At 36.5% G+C, this 22,073-nt stretch overlaps 1 long non-coding RNA gene across 4 annotated transcripts; it reads right to left on the bottom strand.

The window, feature by feature from the left end:
- Positions 1–5,898: 5,898 nt before the first annotated feature.
- On the bottom strand, positions 5,899–19,380 carry LOC140533293 (uncharacterized). 4 transcript variants are annotated; one of them, XR_011976869.1, is made up of 5 exons: positions 17,817–18,596; positions 15,817–15,969; positions 13,360–13,564; positions 13,075–13,174; positions 5,899–6,179 (listed from the first exon to the last, which is right to left on the bottom strand). It is a non-coding gene; the product is annotated as an uncharacterized lncRNA (long non-coding RNA). The 4 variants fall into 4 exon arrangements; XR_011976871.1 differs by lacking the exons at positions 15,817–15,969; positions 17,817–18,596 and adding an exon at positions 18,784–19,380; XR_011976868.1 differs by having other exon boundaries at positions 15,817–18,596.
- Positions 19,381–22,073: the final 2,693 nt, after the last annotated feature.

Below are 22,073 nucleotides of genomic sequence, written 5' to 3' on the forward strand. Positions count from 1 at the left end.
AAGAAAGAGCCTAGACATCATTTTTTAGAAATTATCAAGGAAAACTGCCCTGATATTCTAAAACCAGAGGGTAAATAGAAATGGAAAGAATCCACCAATCACCACCTTAAAGAGATCTCAAAAGGAAAACTTCTAGGAATATTGTAGTCAAATTTCAGAGTTCCCAGATCAAGCAGAAAATATTACAAGCAGCCAGAAAGAAAAAATTCAAGTATTGTGGAAATACCATCAGGTATATATACAGGATTTAGCTTTAGCAACTAAGGGATCAAAGGGCTTGGAATATGATATTCCAGAGGGCAAAGGAGGTAGGATTAAAACCAAGAATCATCTACCCAGCAAAAATGGGTATAATACTTCAGGGGGGAAAATGGAATTTCAGTGAAATAAAGGACTGCCAAGCATTCTTGTTGAAAAGACCGGAGCTGAATAGAAAATTTTACTTTCAAATATAAGAATCAAAAGAAACATGAAAAGATAAACAGGAAAGAGAGGCCATAAGGAACTCATTAAAGTTGAACTGTTTACATTCCTACATGGAAAGATGATATTTGTAACTCATGAGACCTTTTTCAGTATTAGGGTAGTTAGAGGGAATACACACACACACACACACACACACATATATATACACATATGTATATATATATATATACATACACATATGTATATATATATATATATAGGTGTACATGGGTATGCATGTTTGTGTGTATTATGTGTGTAGGTATGTATATGGGTGTATGTGTGTATGTGTATATACATATTTATACATACTTCTACATAGAGAGAGAGAAAGAAATATAGACATAGACATAGATATAGACATAGATGGCACAAAGAGCTAAATATGCAGGGAGAATTCCTAAAAAATAACATTTACTGTTGAGTAGAATGTACTAGGAGTAAGAGAAAGTGAGAGGTAAAATGCAACAAATCATCTCACATAAAAGAGGCAGAAAAGAGTTTTTACAATGGAGGGAAAGAGGGGAGAGATGAAAGGGAATAAGGAAGCCTTACTCTCATGGAATTTGGCATAAGGAGGAAATAACACACATTCAAATGGGTGTGGAAATCTATTTTACTCTGCAAGAAGGCAGGGAGGAAGGGATAGGAAAGGGAAGATAATAGAAGGGACAGCAAACTAGGGAAAGGGATAATTAGTAGCAAACACAATTGTGAGGGGACAGGTCAAGGGAGAGAATGGATAAATGGAGAGCAGGACAGGACAGAGGCAAATGTGGTTAGTCTTTCACAACATAACTGTTATAGAAGTGTTTTGCATGGCTACACATGTATGACATGTTGAATTGCTTGCTTTCTCTTGAGGGTGTGTGGGGAGGGAGGGAGAGAATATAGAACTCAAAGCTTTAAAAATGAATGTTAAAAATTGCTTTTGCATGAAACTGGGAAATAAGATGTACAGGTAATGGGGTATAGAAATTTATTTTGCCCTACAGGAAAATTGAGGGGAGGGGGATTGAAGAAGGCAGGGCTGATAGAAGAGAGAACAGACTGGGGGAAGGGGTGTATGGGGTGCAGGCTATCCTGGGATGGGGTTGGGGAGAAATGGGGAAAAAATTTGGAACTCAAATTCTTATGGAAGTGAATGTTGAAAACTGAAAAATAAATTATATATTAAATTTTTTTAAAAGAGCATGTGTCAGAGATGGAATCTGAACACAGTTCTTCTTGAATATATTTCCAGGGCTCTATTTACTACTGTGTACAGCACTGTTTTAAAATAGTTTGAATACTACCATAATCAGTGCCTGGGGCCTTTTCATTCTATAGTATCCTTCATGCATGCATGTATAGTATTCTATACTATGCTACAGTAACCATGACAGCCTCCTTGTTCCATTGGTGAATTATAATTGGAACCTTCATTTGAGGGACAGGTCTAGGTCCTTCCCAGCTGTGTTTTTGACTTTATGGACTTTCCCCCCTCCTTCCTGACTACTTTACTCCATCCTTCACACACCCATCCCCACTTCCATGTATGTTTTATGTGTTATTTTTCCTGATTAGAATGTAAGTTCCTTGAGGGCAGGGAATGTCTTCTTTTTTACTGGTATTTTTATCCCCATTGATTAGCACATTAACGCAAGGCACATAATAAGTGTATAATAAAATGCTAGTTGTGAGTATAATCAAAACAATGAAATATTCTCCACTCACACTAACCAGATTCTGTTTTTATTTCAGTTTGCTTCTCAGTTTGCTTTTGTGGCTCAAAAGACTAAGTAATGATATTTGAAAGAGCAGAATTAATGATTTCAGTTTCAAACGAAATGCCTGCAGTTATTTGCCTTATCTGAGAAGAAATATTACAACAGGGTTTGTTCTGAATCTCCCACCACTGTATATATATATATATATATATACTGTTGCTAGTTAAAGAAACTCTTTGTTTCTGTACTTTACTCCTAGTAAAGACTCTTGGTTGATAAAGGTTGATAAAGATTCGATCAGAGGCACTTGATTATATTATAACAAAAACAGCAAGAGATCCTATTTTCCTATAAATTCTTTCTATGGAGATTAACAGCATTTTTCATAAATACTTGGGAATTTTCTTGGATTCTTGTGTTGCTGACAAGAGCTGTCAATCATAGTTGATCATCTCATAATGTTGCTGTTACTGTGTACAATGTTCTTCTCCTGGTTGTATTCACTTTATTTTGCATCCATTCATTTAAGTTTTTCAAAATGGAAGTGTTTCACTAGACAATCTCTAAGATTCATCTGAGATCTAAATTATAGAATCTCAAATGATCTTTTAGATGTTCCTACTGGATAGTCCATGGTCACCTTAAATTCACTTTAGCTTCAATATTTCAGCAGCAGCAGCCTTCCCCCCCCAAAAAAAAACTCTTCCATATGACTTCACAATTTTTTTGAATACTACTACCATCCTTATCTCATTCTCTGCAACAAATGCTCCAAATATTTTCTTCTCTCCTATAGTCCCTAGCTTCCATACAGTTGATGACTTGACTTCCCTATCACTGAAAACTTCATTTAATGGGAACTCCCTCAGTTTGTCTCCTCTAGTCTTCCAAACTTAAGACCATACTCACTGTCTCTCCTCCTTCCTACCCCTCATTAAGCTAATTCCTCTACCTGCATTCTAGATCCTATTCCCTTTTGACTTTATTATTTCTCTTAACCACACCATCATTCACCCAGTATCCTATGCTACACAATTGGTGCTATCTTTGATTTGTCTTTCTTCTTCACCTCTCAAATACAATCAAGCCCTATTAAGTCCAATTCCACGACAACTTTAGGATCATTTAGTGGGTACCACTGATACTTGTACCATCACACAAGTTTATTCTGCTGAATTCCTGGATTACTGCAGCAGCCTTCTAACAAGTCTTCTTGCCTCTACTCTCTCCCTCCTCCATCCTCCACCCTGCTACAAAACTATTCACCCACTTAAAGGTCTGATCATATCGTTTTTTTCAAAAAATTTCAATGGCTTCCTATTGCCTCCTGAATAAAGTTCATAATCTGTCTTGCATTCAGAGGCCCCCACAACATGATACTATCCTATTGCTAGTGCTGAACTTAGAGAAACTCCAAACAATGCATGGATGCATTCAGATAATCTGAGGAGGAAAGATCAGGAAGGGATAAATGGATAAATTAAATTGGGCCACTTCCTAGCCTTTAAGAAGATTTGGTTGTTTGCCAAATGAAAATCAGACCCAGGTAAGTCCCTTGGAAGAAGAGAGTGGAGAACTCAGAAAGGTATCACAACATTGGGCTTCCCCCAGTATGGGCTTGTTTTACGTGTATTGAATAGTCCAAAGCAGAAAAATGGGAGTGACTGGAAGTAAAATGATGTTTGTCTTTCTTTTAGTTCTTTTGTGTGCTGTAATTGGATTCTTTCCAGTGATAAGAGGTTACCCAATCTATAAGATGCCATCACTATCTGGTAGAGGCAAAGGCTTTATAATGTAGGGAGCTAAGCAGGAAGTTTTTGTGAAGGACAAAATGCTTGAGTTATAGAAGTACATGAGTTTTCCCCTTCAAAACAAGGGAGAAGGGGACAGGAAATGGCAGTTATGATCTGAACTAAAGCATCTTGTCCCATTCCCAATCTGAGAAAATGCACACATCTGTCTTGGGATGGAAGTCAAGGGAGGTGAGGCATTCAGTGATCATCCAGTCTCTCTGCAGAAAGGTCCAGCATTCCCTGAAGCTGCCAGCAATTTTCTCTAGCAACTTTCCAGAAGTTACTGATGAATTCCCTCCCTCCTAACTATCCTCCCCACCCCTATCTTCAACCCCACCCCCAACTATCTTGGAGATACCAAGTAGTCAATGCTGAATTGAATTGAATTTCCCAAGTCATCCAGGTTTGATCCTCTGTCCTCTTTAATTTCTCCCTTTCTCACCACTACTTCTACCCAATTCAGATCTTATTTGTAACCATCAAGTACTATGCAGCCTTCTTTACAAAGCCATTTTTTTCTATGCCTTCCTTTCCATTTCTATTGCTATTACCTTGTTGTTTTGTTCAGTCATGCCCAACTCTTGTTGACCTCATTTGGGGTTTTCTTAGCAAAGATACAGGAGTGGTTTGCCATTTCCTTTTCTAGCTCTTTTTATAGATGAGGAAACTGAGGTAAACAGGGTTAAGTGACTTGCCCAGGGTCACATAGCTAGTAAGTGTCTGAGGCCAGATTTGAACTTAGGAAAAAGAGTCTCCCTGACTCCAGGCTCAGCACTGGATCCACTGTGCCACTTAGCTGCCCCATTATTACCCTCAGCCAGGCCATTATCATCTCATGCCTAGACTATAGCAAAACTCTACTAACTTGCCTTCTTGTTTCCAGTCTTTCAACATAGAAATCATTTAACACGTGTCTGTTCTCAAGGAGTTCACAATTTAATGGGAGAGATAGTATGCCTCCTTGACTTCTTTCAGGTTACAGCTAAAATCCCATCCTATGCCAGAAGACTTTCCAGATCTCTACTAATGCAGCTAGTGCCTTACCTCTGCTGATTATCTCTAACTCATCTTGTACAAACATGTGTCATACACCATCACTTCAATCTATTCCAAGTTTATCATGATAGGCAGTTCCAGTAAGTCAATGAGAAGTCAAAGTTCATTATGTTGCTAACTGATATGATGTCACTTAGCTTCAGACCATAGAAGACAAGGTTATAAATACATTGCAGGTAAAAAGTCAGATTGCAGCTAGGTCCTTTGTCCACAGAGGCATTTGATAAATGTTGATTGAATGAATGAAAGAGCAGAATGAGAAAGTAATTGATATAGAATTAAACAAATGGAATTTAGCAATAGTAGAAGTGCCACTCCTTCTGAAGTTAGCTGTTCAAATATTGACTAGGTAACAGAAGAATATGATTCCCACACAGGGTCAGATTCCCATTTCATTGAGCCTAGAATTCTGTCTTTGACAGTGATAACAAGGGGCAGTTAGTGAGAGGGAATGATTATCCTTCTTAACATCGACCTCAAAAGTTACAACTTTATCCCCAAATACTTTAATTATTTCGTTAAGGATCTATCATATATGATTTTTGTCAAACTTTTTTGGAAGCTGTTTTTTCAATCTAAATAACTTTTGTAGATAGATTCCATAATTCACTTCATAATGTATTATTTTTATGTATTTATCCTAAATTTACCTTTCCCAAGGTTGAAAGGGTATCTCTTAATTCTAGTATTCTAAGATGTGGTAAACATGTCACCAGCCTTCATCATTCTTCATTGAGAAAAGAGATCATTTTAGCCACCCCTCCCCACTACCATTTAGCAGTAATGCAAATTTTTTTTTATTCCTGCTAGTGAGTTAAGTACATCGGCTAATCATGGAATAAGAAAGAAAAAAAATTCAGAGAATCAAAAGTGAGTTAATGGCATAATACAAACCTAATATTTAGGGATTTATTGGGGACGGAACAAAGTAGTTGTGTATGGTTCATTTTAATCCTATCGTTCATAGGATCATAAAGCTGAAAGGGTTCTTTGAGGTCACCTGGTCCAACCCTCTCATCTTGTAAGGATACTGAAGCCCACAGAAGTTAAGTGACTTATCCAAGGTCACATAATTAGAAGAGTAGAGATGTCCTTTGACTCAAATACAGTGTTCTTTTTCTCTGCATTACAGTAATATTGAGGGACTAGGAATATGCTGAAAGAAAAAGAAAAGAAAATTAGAACATCTAAAAAATCTTTTTTTATTTTTAATTAATTTTATTTATTTTCAGTGTTCTACAATTACTACCATGTAACTTAGATTTTTTTCCCCTTCTCTCCCCCCTTTCCCCCTCCCTCTCCAAGACGGCATACAATTTTATATAGGTTCTACACATACATTCCTATTGAATACATTTTCACTATAGTCGTGCTATGTAGAAGAATTAAAATGAATGGGAGAAATTACATAACAAACCAAAACATAATACACACACACACACAAAAACCAACGTGCTACATTCTGCGATTGAATTCCATAGTTCTTTCTTTTGATGTGGAAGGCATTTTGCCTTAAAAGACCATTGGGAATTTGTTTAAGTCTTCGCATTACAGTGAAGTACTAAGTCTACCAGAAAAAACTCTCGCACACTGTGGTCGTTGCTGTGCACAAAGTTCTCCTGGTTCTGCTCCTTTCACTCAGCATCAGGTCATATAAGTCCTTCCAGGCCTCTCTGAAGTCTTCTTGTTCATCATTTCTTATAGTACAATAGAATTTCGTTACATTCATATATCATAATTTATTCAGCCAATCACCAATTGATAAGCATTCCCTTGATTTCCAATTTTTGTCCACCACAAAGAGTGCTGCTATAAATATTTTTGTACATATGGGACCCTTTCTCATTTTTATGATCTCTTGGGGATTAAAAAATCTTTTTAACTGGCTAATAGTTCTGTAGGGTCTGACTCATAGGATTTAGTATTTTTTTAATGGCAATGGCTTTCTGAACATGATAATAAAAATAACAGCTTGCATACATATACATATATTAGTTTAAGGTTTAAAAATGTTTTACAAATATTACCTAATTTTATCTTCACAACAACCCTGGGAGGTAGGTGTTATTATTATACCCATTTTACAAGTGAGGAAATGGAGACAGACAGTTGAATAACTTGCCCAAGATAACATAGCTAGTTAATGAGACTGGATTTGAACATAGATCTTCCACACTCCAGGTTCAGGACTCTATCCACATGGCTCCTAGGTGTAAAGAGTTTTCGACTATATAAACACCATGCTAAAAGTTTGTTATTTATAGCCTGCAAGAGTATTTTTGGAAAAACCTAAACACACACACACACACACACACACACACACACACACACGGGTGCATGCACCCGGAATCTACCCTACGTAATAAATACGTTCATTTGCATCTGAAAAGATATCAGCACAATTGTTTAAGTATTTAGGTGATCAAAGAATGGATCTAAGGATGTGGTTCAATCTGTTTTCTAGACCTGTTATGGGAAAACGCCTAGGAAATGAAAAGGATAAGAAAGCAAACTTAATCTCCATCTGTACTGATTAGTGCTTAATTATGTCAGATTTAAGCAGCTGAAATAATGATTAACTCAATTTATTAATCAAGTAAGACTCAGCTGATATCCTGTGTTTTCCAGTTCTGTGGAATTCTTTCCTTGAAAAATGCACAAACAGAAAGGCAAAAAAAAACCAAACATATCTTTCTATTGGACAGCTATTCTCCGGAACAACAGGAAAACTATAGAAAATTTAAAAAACATTATACCAGCTTGCATAAGGAAAACAACACAGATAGGCAAATGGTTTCATTGTCAATATAGTATTTTGCTTACATCCCAGGCCTTTGCTGTCTTTCAGTTTCATCCTTCAACAAAAACTGTTCTCTCCAAAATTATCAATGATTGAACACCCATTTGCAAGATCTGATGGCCTTCTCTCATCCTTCTCAAACTCTCTGAAGCATTTGAAATTGTTGACCACCTTTTCCTCCCTGATATTCTCTCCACTCTGGATTTTCATGGTACTTAATTCTCCTCCTACCAGACTGACCATTGCTTCTCAGGCTTCTTTGCTGGGTCATCATCCATACGACTCCTCCCTGCCCTTACTACTGTGGATGTTCCCTAAGGCTCTGTCTTGGAACTTTTTCAATTCCCTATCCATTCTCTCTCCTTTAATAATGATGTTATCAACTCCCCTATGTTTAACTATAATCTCTATGCCAATGACTCCTGAATACCTACATTCAGTCCTAGACTCCTGAGCTCCATTTGTGCATCTACAATTGCCCACTGGATATTTTTAAATATCTTATAAGCATCTCAAGCTCTCAACATGTCCAAAATATAACTCACTATTATTCTCCTCAAATTTGCCATAATCTGAGCCCAGTATATTTTTTACCTTTATCTTCCACTTCTCCCTTTCATTCAGTAGCCAAATGTCACCTTTTTAATGACTTCAACCAGAATTAATTTTTTCCTACTCTGAAATTCCATAGTTCTTTCTAACTCCCTTGTGACACTGATTCCATTCTGCTTTGTATTATAGTCTTTTCCCAAAAGACAACAAAGTGCCTTGAATGCATCAGTACACCCTCCACTTAACAAAGAACTCAAAAGTCAAACAATTGGCTGGGAAAATGAACAAATGGAGGGAAGAAAACAGACTATAGAACCTTAGTTTCTTGGTGAAAAGGTATTTACTTATGTCCTGGGTGACAAGGGAGATCAAAACATAGAACTAGAAGAAGACAACAAAGTCAAAGTTCCTGCATCCAAAGAGTCCAAGAAAAATATGAATTGGTCTCAGGTCAAGGAAGAGCTCAAAAAGGATTTTGAAAATCAAGTAAGAGAATCAGAGAAAACATTGGGAAGAAAAATGAGAGTGATGCAAGAAAATCATGAAAAATGAGTAAACAGCTTATTAAAGGAAACTCCCAAAATGCTGAAGAACATACCTTTAAAATCAGACTAACTCAAATGGCAAAAGAGATCCAAAAAGCCAATGAAGAGAAGAATGCCTTAAAAAGCAGAATTGGCCATATAGAAAAGGAGGTCCAAAAGCTCACCAAAGAGAGGAAAACAATTCCTCAAAATTTAGAATGGAACAATGGAAGCTAATGACTTGTGAGAAATTTAGAAATTATATAACAAAACCAAAAGAGTGAAAAAATAGAAGACTGTGAAATATCTCATTGGAAAAACAAATGACCTGGAAAATAGATTCAGGAGAGATAATTTTAAAATTATTGGCTTACCTGAAAACCATGATCAAAAAAAGAGCCTAGACATTATTTTTCAAGAAATTATCAAGGAAAACTGCCCCGATATTCTAGAGCCAGAGGGTAAATAGAAATGGAAAAAATTCACCAATCACCTCCTGAAAGAGATCCCAAAAGGAAAACTCCTAGGAACATTATAGCCAGATCAAGGAGAAAATATTACAAACAGTGAGAAAGAAACAATTCAAGTATTATGGAAACACAATCAGGACAGCACAAGATTTAGCAGCTTCTACACTAAGGGATCAAAGGGCTTGGAATATGATATTCCAGAGGTCAAAGGAGGTAGGATTAAAACCAAGAATCACCTTCCCAGCAAAACTTAGTATAATACTTCAGGGGGAAAAATGGAATTTCAATAAAATAGAGGACTTCCAAGCATTCTTGTTGAAAAGACCAGAGCTAAATAGAAAATTTTACTTTCAAATACAAGAATCAAGAGAAACATGAAAAGGTAAACAGGAAATAGAAACTATAAGGGACTTCTTAACTGTTATTATGAACTGTTTAGTTTCTTACATGGAAAGATGATATTTGTAACTCATGAAACCTTTCTTAATATAAGGATAGTTGGAGGGAATATATAAAATTGAGTAAATCATCTCACATAAAAGAGGCAAGAAAGAGCTTTTACAATGGAGAAGAAGGGAGTAAAGTGGGAGGAAATAAATGAGTCTTGCTCTCATCTGATTTGACTTAAGGAGGGAATAATATACTCACTCAATTGAGCATGAAAATCTATCTTACACTATAAGAAAGCAGGGGGGAAAGGGATAAGAGATGGGGGATCATAGAAGGGACAGCAGATTGGGGGAAGGGGTAATCAGAAGCAAACTCTTGTGGAGGGACAGGTCAAAGGAGGGAATAAAATAAATGAAGGGTGGGACAGGATAGAGGGAAATACAGTTAGTTTTTCACAACATGACTGTTATGGAAGTGTTTTGCATAACTACACATGTATAAGTTATATTGAATTGCTTGCCTTTTCAACGAGAGTGGGTGGGAGGGAGGGAGAGAATATGAAACTCAAAGCTTTAAAAATGAATGTTTTTTAAATTTGTTAATATTTGTTTAACATTTGTTTTTACATGCAACTGGGGAATAAGATACATAGGCAATGAGGTATAGAAATCTATCTTGCCCTACAGCAAAACAGAATAGAACAGGACAAGAGATGGGGGAGGGGTGAGAGAAGAGAGCAAAGACTGAAGGAAGAGGTAATCAGAATGCATGTTGTCCTGGGGTGAGGGGAGGGGAGTGATGGAGAGAAAATTTGAAATTCAAAATCTTTTGGAAGTGAGTGTTGGAAACTGAAAATAAATAAATTTAATAAGAAGAAACAGAAAATAAATTAATATCTCTTGGTATTTCTACTTCTATATTTGAATTCCACAAGTATTAACATTTTGAAGCAGGAAGTACAAGATACCATGTGCCAGATGACAACATAGGGAGATGATTCAGACACCAAGAGCCGCCTACAAGTTTGACAGGGTACACTGGGGCTACAATGAGTTCAGACTGATTTAGAGATCAGACTGGGGTGACATAGAGTGGAGGTAGGGAGTTAGAGGAAGAGAGCCAAGGCAGAAGATCCTTCCAAAAGAAGTAATATAAGAACTGTCACTAAGGTTACTTGAACCAGAGTCAAAGGCAGGAAGGCATCACAAACTTAGTGAGGCAGAAAAGGCAAAGCCAGCTTATAATAGTTGGTATAAGGGTATTGTTCAAGCAATGGCATGCTTCACATTGCCTGGTTTTACTTATGAATGCTACCTTTTCCTGACTATACCTCTGGACATATCCTGCAGCTATAAGGACAAAAAGGTCTGCACATATTGCAGAAACAAAGCAGAAAATTTTGAATGAGTGCTTGATTAAATAGGAGAAATAATAGCCAAACAAAAACACAATTCACAAATTTTCTAATTATTTATCCTTGTTTGAGATAGTAACCAAAATCCATTCCTCACCTGTAATAATCATTTTAGAATATGTTCTGATTTGAAAGATATTATAATTTAAGACTTTGGTTTCCCAGAAACTGCCTAACAAGTCAACAGCACTTGTCCTGTAAAATGTTGGACTGCCAACCAGGTAGGGGTCATTTTATAATTTTACTTCTTATCAGAACTAATCAGACAAACTGTTCTATCTATTAAAAAAATGTCTAAGCACCATATTCAGAGTAAGTTTCAAAAGCTTCAATCTTTTCCACATCTAGGCTGGGTGAAAAGAAGGTAAATAGTAGAGTAGAAAGAATGTTGAACTTGAGTAAGGAAGATCTAGGTTTAAAATCTACCTTGAAAGGGAGACTATACAATATCTGCATGTGATATATGACTAATAATATGAGGGTTTCTATACTGTTTTAAGGTTTGCTAAGTACTTTACAAAAATAATTTCATTTTATTCTAACAAAAATCCTGGGAGGTAGGTGCTATTATTTTTATTTAACTGATGAAAGCACTGAAGAAGACAGAGGCTAAATGACTTTGCATGGGGTCACAAAGCTAACAAATGTCTGAGGCAAGATTTGAACTCAAGTATTCCTGACTCCAGGCCCTACTGGAGCACCAACCTAGCTATGTAATTAGATCCTCCTCCTCTGAAAAAATGGAAAGATCAACTACTCACATATAGAAATCTATTCATATTACACAGTATGCTGATTTTTAAAATCATCTACAAATATTATGAGATAAAATATGCATTTTCAGAGGCAAACACATGCTCTTATGTAATATGTCCTGAAAACATTTTTTAAAAAAATCCTTCACAAGCATAAGTAGGTAGGACCATGATGAAGAAAGTACAAATGATTCCAGAATTTTCAGCGCAGCAGTTCTCTTTCTAATGAGTTCTCATAATGCTAGAATCATTATAAATGAACTTTTATGCAACAACATCCTTAAACAGTCAAATATTACAAGCAACTGTGTGTAACAAAAAATGACAATGACAGTCTTAATGACTTGATTCATAGGAAATCTTGAAGGTCAGGAATTGAATAACTAAACTCCTATAATTGCAATATATTCTTCAGGATCTTTTTCATCAATAATTTAAAATGCAGGAAGTTCTTAAACCACTAAGACCATCATAACATTTGCTCAACAGACATTTTTAAGTCAGTTTCTTTCAGAGTTAAAATATAAACAGATAATGGAATCTATGTAGGGAAAGATCAATGAAATTCCATGTCATGTAGTACTTATCAGATGTGCCAAAAAGAAGTAAGACATTTTGTGATAATACTTTAAACAATTTCTTTTTAACAAACGCATTGAAATCAAAGACAGCAGATACTGCAATCTATCATTTGCAAAATATGTGAAGTAGGTTCTATGGAACTTAGAGAACAGAACTATATTTGTTTTGTTGAATGGCATTACAAATAACATGAATGCTATGGGGGAAGTCAATTATCCACATATTATGATGGCCTAAACTTGCTAGCTAGTGATAACATGAAATTGAGACTCTTCCAAAAGTTCCATAGAAGACTGTCCAATAAATCAAATGTAGTCCTAAAACATGTAAATACTGCTCATTTTGTGGCTTTTGTCTTTACTAGTCAAGGAACAAGAAGAAAAATACAGAGAATAAAATACAACACAAAATTCTGTTGTATCAATCGGTGGGTTTGTCATTTTGTTTGAGAGTTTACTAAAAAAAAAAAAAAAAATTAAAGAACTCCCTAAGAAACAATGGCAACTTAGGATCCTCAGAACTATGAAAAGCAATATATTTGCTGAGAATGTCTTCTGGGTTTACCTGAAAATGTCTTGCGTAAATCAGATCTTGAGTTTTTGACATTCTTTACCAGATGTCCTAGATAAAATCCACATCCCTTTGAGACTCTGTTTGCATATACCTTCAAGTACAGAAACAAGTAAAGTGAAAGATTTCATTAAGAAATATGGAGAATTTCATTGTCAGACAATTCATACTGCCACCAATATATTGCAGAAAAAAACTGCAAGGGCAGAAATCACATTGGGGATAGTATTGTTGATGCATTTAATGGGACCATAAAAAAGTAGTGGGCTTCTGACTCACTATTAGAAAAAATACTCTTAGATGTTGCAGAATACAGAGATCTTCAAGAACATGGTCCAAGAATGCAGCATAGGATTCTTCCAACCAAATCCCTTATAGATAAACAGCTTTCAAAGCTGTAAGAACTATAATCAATGTGATGATTATCCATGATTTCAGGGAATGGATGATGATGATGATGATGATGATGCATGCCATTCACTTCCTGATGGAGAAGAGATTCAGAGTCTAGAATGAGATAAATTTTTTTGAGCACGACCAATACCAGATTTTGTTTTGCTTGACTATGCATATTTGTTAGAGGGAATTTGTTTGTCTTTTCTTTTTTTTTAATGGGATGGGAGGCAGGGTTAGAAGAAAAAGAAAATAGATTCTGTTTAGTAAAAAAAAATAGAATAAACTTTAATTTTAAAAAGCAGTAAAAAAAAATTAGCCTATAAGAAATTTAGAAGACTTCATCTTAAAGGTATAGCTTAGAAGAAATTGAACTTTAAGATAACAAAAAGATATTTGGACAAAGCAGAAAATACTGGTTATGCTAAAGGCATGAATGGCAAAAATAAAAATAAAGAACACAAGAATAGAATCCATTAAAAAATAAATTAGCAATGATCTTCATCCATTTAAGACATTAGGTATTGCACATCAATGAAAAGACATTCTGTTATACAGGATGAAAGTCCAAGAAATAATGGAATTTGTTCTGAATATCTCAAGGTGGATCAAAATGAATATCATAAAGCATTCACCGAGAAGTTCACAGGTTACCTTACAAGTACCCAAGTTCCTGAGGCAGGGCAAACAGTAACAACAGTCCTGAAATCTGACAAGTCTTAGCAACTCTCACCACATTATTTTATTTAGATTTCAGATCTATGAAGTCTTTTCGCAAATCATGGTCTCCTCATATTCAACTAATGAGTGGGCTGGCTTTCATGGTGTTTGTCTAACCTTTGATCAAACACATACAATCCTGTCAATCAAAGGAAAATATAAAAAATATTGTCCCCAACCCCCCACAATATGCTGTACTTTTGTAGATGCCAAAAGAAAATTGAATCAATGGAAACAACCACTTTTTAAGATGCTTTATACAATTAAAGAATATGTTAACACCATCAAAGATATAAAATATATGAAATATAAATATCAGACATTTGTGGAACTCTGCCAAATTAACATCCATAAAGAGGTCCTCCCAAAGGCATTCATGGAAATCTTAGAAACACTGGAATAATAGCACAAAAATAACTGGGTGAGTTAAAGAAAATCTAAGCTGATTGGCTTCAATATGAAACAAAAGTGGAGCAAAAATGAATACAAAGTCCTATATAAGTAGACAACTTGATGATTAAGCAAGTACTGGAAGATCTGTTTCTCAGTTTCCAGTCTTGGCAAGATAATAACAGACGGAAAAGGAGAGAAAGCTACAAAGACTGATTTCAGCCACACAGATAAAATGTTGATTGAAGAGGCGATGTTGTCCACAATCACAAAAGAAGTATTTATATTTAACTCCATACAGAGACTATGATCTATGTATCAGAATGTTGACCAACACAAAACTGAAGAGTAGAAGTTTGGGTATCCCCAATGTGCAATGAAAAGAAAAAGATACAAAACTTCTGGTGAACAGATGGTGCAGTGGAGAGAGAACTGGGCCTAGAGGCAGGAAAACTTGAATTCAAATCTAGTCTCAGACATTTCTAAATAGGAGAAGAAAATCACCACAACTAATCTATACATGAAAAACTGAAAATAGGTGCAATGAACCAAATCTCTGGACCTCCCATCTCTTCAAAAGATTGGGAAAAGGGTCATTTACAAATACTTTTTCTATAAGATTTACGTTTATATTGAGCTGACACTCAGAAAGTTAAGTATGGATCAATTCTCTGCTGCCTGTACTATTTTTGGCCTAATAATTAACACCAAAAAAACACAGGTGCTCCATCAGCCACCACCACACCATCCATATGTGGGACCATCAATTACAACAAATGGAGAAGTTTTGAATGTTGTGGATAACTTCACTTACCTTGGTAGTGTACTTTCCAGGGATGTACACATTGACAATGAGGCTAATGCATGCATTGCCAGAGTTAGCTCAGTGTTCAGGAAGCTCTGAAGAAAAGTTTGGGAGAGAAGAGGTATTAGACTGACCAACAAACTGAAGGTCTACAGAGCCGCTGTGCTGACCTCATTGCTGTATACCTGTGAAACGTGGACAGTCTACCAGTGCCATGCCAGAAACTGAATCGTTTCCATTTGAACTGTATTAGAAAGATTCTGAGGATCACCTGGCAGGATAAGGTACCAGACACTGAAGTCCTTGCTCAAGCTGAACTGCCAAGGCATTCAAATTATGCTTCAGAGAGCTCAACTCTAATGGGCTGGCCATGTTGTTTGAATGCAAAATATATGCTTGCCAAAAAGACTGTTTTATGGAGAACTCACATGGGGCAGGTGATCACATGGTGGTCAGAAGAAGCGATACAAGGATACTCTCAAGGTTTTTCTCAAGAACTTTAGATTTGATTGTGCAACATGGGAGATACTAGCACAGGAATTCTCAGCATGGTGTGCCCACGTCAGAAAGGATACTGTGCTCTATGAACAAAGTAGAATTGAGACAGCACAAAGTAAATGTAGGATGTGCAAATTTGGAGTATCCACCCCAAATATTCATACAGACTATCTGTGCCCAACCTGTGGTAGAACATTCCAAACTTGTATTGGTCTTATTAACCACAGTTAGACACACTGAAATTTCACATTATCATGGTGATGTCATTTTGGTCCTCTTCGAAAACAAAGCACAACAACTAAGTAGCATTCATATATAATACTAGGTTTTCATAAGCTTTTCAATTGTTAAATTACTCATGCCTCTTGGTCTTCCTTACATACCATTTAGCTTTATCATTTTATGGATAATTGAAAAACACAAAAAAGAGGCAAATGATGTGGCCAGAGTCATTTAATACAACACTATTAACTATATTCTCCTAAGACTGTCTTTCTTAAATGCAAGATAACTGGTAACTTGCTTGTATGTCACCACTTCCCTTTCTTCTTTCTTGGTATTTGCTTAAATGCTGGCATTATTATTATTCAAATCCTGCCTAAGATGCTAGCTGTGTGACCCTGAGTAAGTCACTTAAATTTCTGAAGCCACACTGGCTTTCAGGTATATGACCATCTTCCAGGTGAAGGATCAATCTATTAAAGGAGGACTCTAGCAAGAATTTTGCCAGCAATGACTAAGAGAGAGAGCTCCCTGTGATTGTCTCAGGACAATCTATTCCCTTTACCTTTATAGAGATGGACAGTGGAGGCATCCTTGAATGCTACTTACTATAGTAAAGATTCCATGAATTAATGAGCATAATCAGTTATCCAGTTTTCTTTACTCTGGAATGGTTATTAACAGTACTTTTAGCTTGGTAGACTGACTGACTGTAACTCCTACCAACTGTCCCTGTTAATTACTTTCATCTACTTCTCCTTTCCATTTAGTCATCCTTGATAATACAAGGCAGGCGTATTTATTCCTCTGCTCCCCGAAGAGCATACAAATACTCAAAGAATATAATATTATTTAAATCTTGCTAAGGCATCATTTTGTTTTCTAACTTCTTGTGGTTTAGATGTTTCCTATTCTATGTGACCCCAGGGACTTTGTCTATGGAGTTTTCTTAGCAAAGATACTGGAGTGGTTTGCCATTTTCTTCTCCAGTGTGTCTCAATTTTACAGATGAGAAACTAAAGCAAATAGGGGTTAGGTGACTTGCCCAGGGTCACATAGCTAGTAAGAGTCTGAAGCTGAATTTGAACTCAAATCTTCCTAACTACAGACCTGGTGCTCTATTACCCGCATCCCCTAGCTGTTCCTCTTGACTTTTAGAAACAAATAATAGTGAGAGTCAGCAGCCAGGATGGAAAAAGCACGAATTTAGATACAATTTTAGAGCTGGAGATCATCTTTACAGTTAACCTAGAACAACAGTTGTCAAAATTTTCTCATACTGGTAGAACCATTCAGTTTAAATAAAACTTCACAACACCCTTAAAGCCAAATCTTTTACAATTATTATTTTAATGTTTATTAAACATACAGTTCATTTAAAAGAAAAATGGGGTGTTTTAGGGTTCCTTACAGCATAGTTTGAAAAACACCGCTCTAGTTCTATCCTTTCATTTTGTCAGTGAAGCATCCAGTCTTTCCACTCTCTAATGTATACTTCACATGGCTGCTAAACTGACAAAAGTGTAATTTCTCAAGAAATTTCATAAACTTCTCTTTGCCTCTAAGATAAAAACTCCTCTGTCTGGCATTTAATCTGGCTCCTACTTAACTCTCCAGGCTTAGTCCACATGAATTCCCTTCACATACTCTCTGTTCCAATCAAAATGGCCTACTTTCTGATCATTGAATGCAGCATTTCATCTCTCACCTTCTCACAGGCTTCCTTGCTTGGAATATGTTCCCTCTTCTTCCCTGCCCTCCCCTCCAAGTCCACTCCAAGACCTCTAGGGACCCCTAACTCTCTTCAAGGCTCAGCTTAAGTACCACCTCCTTCAAGAGGTTTTTCCCAATTCCCCATCACTTCACATTTTTATACAATCTGTTTTTTACTTATCTGTAAGCGTATTGTCTTCCCCTAGTAAATTTCAAACTCTTTCAGGCCAGGAACTTAATTTATTTCCCTAGTGCCTTGTGGAGTGTCTGGCAAATAGTAAGCACTTCCTAGTTGGTGCCTTCATGCTGAAAGATGACTCAAATAACATCACTATGTCAGGGTTAAGGTGCTGTGTATTCAGTTGGATCAGACCAATATGAACTTGGAATGCTCTCCTACAGATTGGGTACTAAATCCATATGAACGTTTGGAATGGAGATGTCTCTAAATTTGGTTGTTGATTGATTGAGAAACCTGAAGCCCAGAAAGGTTCATTGACTCAGGCCAAAATCACACAGATGGCAGCAGAGCTCTGACTCAAATCTCCTAATTCATAGTCTAATGAATGTTAATAGGTAGGTACAGTGAACTGAGATCATATTTGTAAAGTGCTTTGCAGCTTTGCAAATCTCAAAGTGCTCTCTAAGTGCTAGTTACTGTTGTTATTATTATATCATCATCATCATTACTCTGGAGGATGATTCTGAAGTTTTATAGATATCTTGAGAGTACAATTTTGAATCTTTTTGGATAACCTATTGATACAGCGTTCGTTTTCTATAGTCTTTGATGGAGGAAAAAATTCTCAATTAAAGTGATGAAAAAATCAATGTGCTAAAATAAACACAAAACAAATAAACACAAATTATGTTCAAAATGTCATTTTCATAGAAACATTTCACATATGTACAAAAATATATTTAAATCTTATAAACAAATACATAAATAAAGACATATACACCTTTATCTTTTAAAATGCCTCAGCTCCTTGCAAGACAAGAAAGAGGAGGGAAGACTGAAAAAGATTTTTTAAAAGGATGAAAATAAATATAACTGAATCTTCAATGAGCCATTTCACAGAGACTTTGTATATTGTTGCTTTGCCTTTAAGACAGAAGGAATAGAATGTTGGAGGCTGTCAGTTAACTGCTGTTTTGAAGGGAGTTTCAAGGAGTCTGAGTGAGCTGACTGTTATGGAGCTAACAATTTGTGAAAAAAACAATCATCTTTGAGGGCCACTGTATGAGACTCTCAGAGATCTAACAAATTCATCATTGAGAACACTTGGACAGTTAACTGCTGCTGAAGAAAATGTCTGTAAGGAACTTAAAGAATCAACTGTCTTCTTTGAAAGACCGAAGAGACATTTTGAAAGATCTAAGTTTAAGTCTTGTTCTGTGGAGAAGATATTCTGAGCAGAGACTTGAGCTGTCATCCTGAGAAAACCCAATTGTTGTGCAACTGTGGTTTCTCTGTTTTGGAGGAGTTAGCAGTTGCTATCATTGATTAAAGTAACTGTGGTGATAGCCTCAGAACCAATATATTGTTGAAATATCTATACATGTGTATATAAAACACATATATGAATATACAGATAATATCCTTGCATTATATTTTACCACTAATAAATTATATAGCCAGTAACACTGAAAAGTTACTAAGTCAACGAGACCAGGGTTTGAGACTATGAGAAGAGAGGAAGCTTATGGGAAAAGAGAGTTTTCCCATATTATAAAATGAGTTAGAGGCTTAGAGGTAATTAATCAATGAAAGAAATTTTACAATTTTTGTAATTTGTGAGGAAATTTTAGAACATACTCCTTGAATAACTTAAGATGTAGCTGGAGACAAAGAGACATAATAAGATAAGGCAGCAACATCAGTCCAAGGAATGACTTGGTGTGTGTTGTCCCTGTGAGCTCCGTAGAGGTATTGCTTTCATCTTAAAACACGCATACCCCACAAACTCTTCCATGGAGGTGCTACACGTGAGGCAATAGAAAACCAAACAAAACAAAGTCTGGCTATACAAACTGAATTATACAGAAAAAAATAGCTAAGTGTCCATGACTATCCCCCATGGTGATTATAATAGGAAAAGAAAGGTAGCATTTCCTCTCTCCTCCAAGATGCTTTCTGAAACTTGTGGCACCTGACACAAATAATATTACTATATTGTATCACTTGGCCTAGGGAGCTCAAACAGGAGAGAATGCATGCAAAACCTTCCCCAAGAAGGCTACAGTGTTTAGGGGAGTCCTGCAGTCTGTGGTGCCAATGGAAGAAGTTAAGTAGAAACAGCAACAGTATCTATGCCTTCCAGAGTCTTGGGATCCCTTTTGGAGTAAATGTCCTGCTCAGGAAGTAAACAAGAGCTTCATGTGAAATCAAAACTCTGTTTGAATCAAAATGGCCTACTTTCTGATCATTGAATGCAGCATTTCATCTCTCACCTTCCCACAGGCTTCCTTGCTTGGAATGTGCTCCCTTCTCTTCCCTGCCCTCCCCTCCAGGTCCTTTAGGGACCCCTAACTCTCTTCAAAGCTCAGCTTAATCATTAGGGATGTCGCATTTAGAAATGAAATTATGGGACATAACAAGGTCAATCTGGTTGCAGAGATTCTTTGGGCCCAGAGGATTTCTAAGGTCCAAGCAGGGAAGATGAGAAGCTTGCTTTCATCTCTTTATCACTCCTGCCCCCCACATCCCATTACCATCTCTACCCTACCTTTAAGAATCAGTTAAAATAAAATGTCCTTCATAGACCCATCACTGTTTCTCTCCCCTCTCCCACCCTGCAAAAATAGGAAATGATCTTTTCTTCCTCTGAAACAGAGGCAAATTTAAGTTTGATATAAGGAAAAACATTTTAGCAATTAGACTATCCAAAAATAGAAAATGTTGTATCAGGAAGTAAAAGGTTCCTCTAACTGGAAGTTTTCAAGCATGTCTTAGTAGGGATTCCTTTTGGATATGTGTTAAACCAGATATCACTGAACTGAAAATTCTGAAATTTCTGCCTCACTCTTATGTTTTTATTATATCCTATATTATTACATTATGGCTAAGGCTTAGTTACTGAATATTCTTTATATAGTATTACATATTTGGGGGCAACTAGGTGGTGGAATGGGTAGAATGCTGGGCCTAGAGTCATGAAGACTCATCTTTGTGGTTCAAATCTGGCCCCAAATACTGGCTGTGTGACCCTGGACAAGTCATCCTCAATTTCCTCATCTGTAAAATGAGCTTGAGAAGGAAATGGCAATCCATCCCAATATCTTAACTAAGAAAACCCCAAATGGGATCACAAAGAGTTGGAAACAACTGAAACAATTGGACAATAAATGCATATTTATGTATATGTCACATCCCTCTATTTGATGTTACGTTTCCCTGTTAAATGGCAAACTCAGAGGATACAGACAAAATCCTAATTATATTTGTTTCCCTTTCGGTGGTTAGCACAGTACTCTACACATAATAGGCACGTTCTACATGCTTCTGAACAACTGAATACATAAATCAATTATAGGATGGCAGACAGGAACATTATCAGGATAATCAGAACCATTGCTTGGGGCAAGTGTTAGGTTCTTTGGGGCCTGCAGTTATGGGAGATGTGGTACTAAAAAAATCAAATGGGAGCTAAGAGGTGAACAGGAAATTTAGACCAGAAAATCAAGAAATCTGAGTCATAAAACAATTTATGAGGCCTTTCCTGCTTTCCTTATCTAAAATTATTTTGTATTTATTTTACCTTTTGCCTCCCAGGCCCTTGCCTCAACCAACCCTAGCTAAGATCCTTAAGGCCAAGGACTATTTTGTTTTCTTTATTTTGGGGGGGGGGGGGGGGGGTGTGTCTTTGTATTCCCATTACCTAGCACTGTCCCTGGCACAAAATAAAGCCTTGGAAGGTGTTTATTGAATTTAATGGATGAGGAAACAAAGGCAGGTAAGGTCAAAGTAAGAATAGTGGCTAAGACAAAGTGCTTCCTGACAGCTGGTCTATTCAGGCTAGGTCTACTAGAAACTGTCATGTTCCCTTTGACGTCTTTAAAAATTCAACACCATAATGGACATGGGACCCAAACTGGTTGTGGAAACCCAGAAGGGTTTTCTTTGATTCAGACTGGGGGGTAGAGAAAAAGAGGAGTGAAAATAACTGCTTAGCTTATAAATGTTCAAGGTTTTATGCCCTTTTATCCAGTCCAATCAATTTCTAACCAACAAGCATTTAGTAATTGCCTA

Source organism: Notamacropus eugenii, chromosome 3 (assembly GCF_028372415.1).
Source record: "Notamacropus eugenii isolate mMacEug1 chromosome 3, mMacEug1.pri_v2, whole genome shotgun sequence".
Lineage (NCBI taxonomy): Eukaryota > Metazoa > Chordata > Mammalia > Diprotodontia > Macropodidae > Notamacropus > Notamacropus eugenii.